The sequence below is a fragment of the Cynara cardunculus genome (genome assembly GCF_001531365.2).
Source record: "Cynara cardunculus var. scolymus isolate 2C chromosome LG 5, CcrdV1, whole genome shotgun sequence".
Lineage (NCBI taxonomy): Eukaryota > Viridiplantae > Streptophyta > Magnoliopsida > Asterales > Asteraceae > Cynara > Cynara cardunculus.
The window spans coordinates 3381653-3383721 of NC_037532.1; positions in this window are offsets into that span (position 1 = coordinate 3381653).

Consider the following 2069-nt stretch of genomic DNA (forward strand, 5'->3'; position numbering starts at 1 on the left):
CAATGCGATTAAGCGAAATCGCCATTTGCCCGATTTGAGCTTCCAAATTCTTCTGTTGGGCCGCTAAACTTTGATTCTGGGTTACCAAATTCTGGATATTCGTCCTCGTCTCTTGYTGAAATTGTTGAGTGTTARTAGCAAGAGATTTGACAATATCTTCTAAAGACATACCTGTACTRCTCGAGGCTWGGTTGTTTGGCTGAAACGGTGCTCTCTGTTGGAATGGCTGCTGGAATTGCCTTTGCTGGAATTGTTGCGGAGGTCTTTGGGCACCAAAGCTTTGGTTATAAAACCTTTGTTGTGGTTGTTGGCCTGGAAAGCCTCCGATGGCGTTGACATCTTCGGGTGCAACCAAAACATCTTCTTGTAGTTGCGGACACGCATCCGTCGGATGGCTCGTCCCATTGCATATACCGCATGCCTTAACCTGCTYWTTACCCACAACTAATTGTTTAACGAGGTTAGTCAAATCAAATAACCTACTCTCAATGGTACTGGTATTAACCTCGTTAATCTTGTAGGGCTCTCTTCTTAAATCACCTCGCACACTAAAATGTTGAGAGTTCTCAGCCATAGTGGTGATCARAGCCCTYACTTGAGTTGGGGTTTTATTAAAAATTGCCCCTCCACTAGCAGCATCAATCATCTTCCTTTCCATAGGAAGAAGGCCCTCATAAAAATACTGCAACAAAAGTTGCTCGGAAATTCCGTGTTGCGGGCAACTAACGCAGAGATGTTTGAACCTTTCCCAATATTCATGGAGGGTTTCCACATCTCTTTGTTTTATACTGCAAATTTCCCTACGAAGTGTGTGTGGCGGCTCGGGAGGCAGGAAAGAATTTATCTAAAAATAACCGCGCCATTTGGTTCCAAGTCGTTACCGAACCGGGCGGTAACGAGTAGAGCCAATCTTTAGCCCGATCTTTTAAAGAAAAAGGGAATGCCTTTAACTTTATAAGATCATCCGTAACCTCGTTGGGTTTCATGCTTAAACACACCACATGGAATTCCTTGAGGTGTTTGTTCGGGTCCTCATTCTCCAAACCGTGGTAGGAGGGTAATAAGTGGACCAAACCAGTTTTTAGAACAAAATTGGCGTTACCTTGCGGGTACCTAATACAGATAGGAACCTGGGCAACGTCATGTGTCGCCAACTCTCGTAGCGTTCGCTCGTCATGCTCGGCAGCAATCGCGTCTGCCTTTTCTTCGTGTCCTTCTTCGTACCTTTCTTCCTCTTCGTCCGAATCGCTCGATAGGTAAATATCTTGCCAGATATTTAACCCCGGTGACGAAGGTCCCTCGCCGAACTTCTTTCGAAACTTGGCTTGTTTCCTTAGTCGTTTCGTGGTTCGTTCGATTTCTAGATTTATTGGTAAAGGTGAACCTGTACGTGACGATCTGGCATAAACAGTTAGTAATACCGAGTCCCCGGCAACGGCGCCAAAAATTTGACGGATGCCGAGTCCACCAAATAATAAATTCCAACTAACGACTAATTACAACCAAAATTGTAGTAGTGTAAGTCGGGTCGAATCCACAGAGACTCGGTCTAACGGTATACGACTAGCGAATCAAGCACGCGATGGAAGCGTAAAAATACTAATAATCACAAAAAGGGGGGGGGGGGGTTTGAATTTGATTAATTACTCTAAAAATGCAATAATATAAACTAAAACAATTGATTAAAATCCCAACATCGATTTAATACCGGTTAAGATGTTAGTGCCTATCATCGATTCCAAAAATGTAAACGGAAAGAACAAGCCCGAATTGGCTTTAATCGTTAACAAGCTCTAACGACCCGCATTTTCCAAAGAAAATTGTTGATTAAAATAAGCTCTCTAATCAACCCTTAACCACAAATACAAGTTTAAATAAGCTCTTAAACTCATAGGTGCGACTAGCTTTACCGGACTAGAAAAATTACCAATTCAAAGCCATAAGCTCATAAGCTCGGCTTATCGAGGCTCTAATCGCAAGATTTCAAATATTCAATCCGGAAACCTTATCGAAACCAAATGAATACTATTGTTACTCTATCAAAACTCTAAGACAATTACGTATCTAAG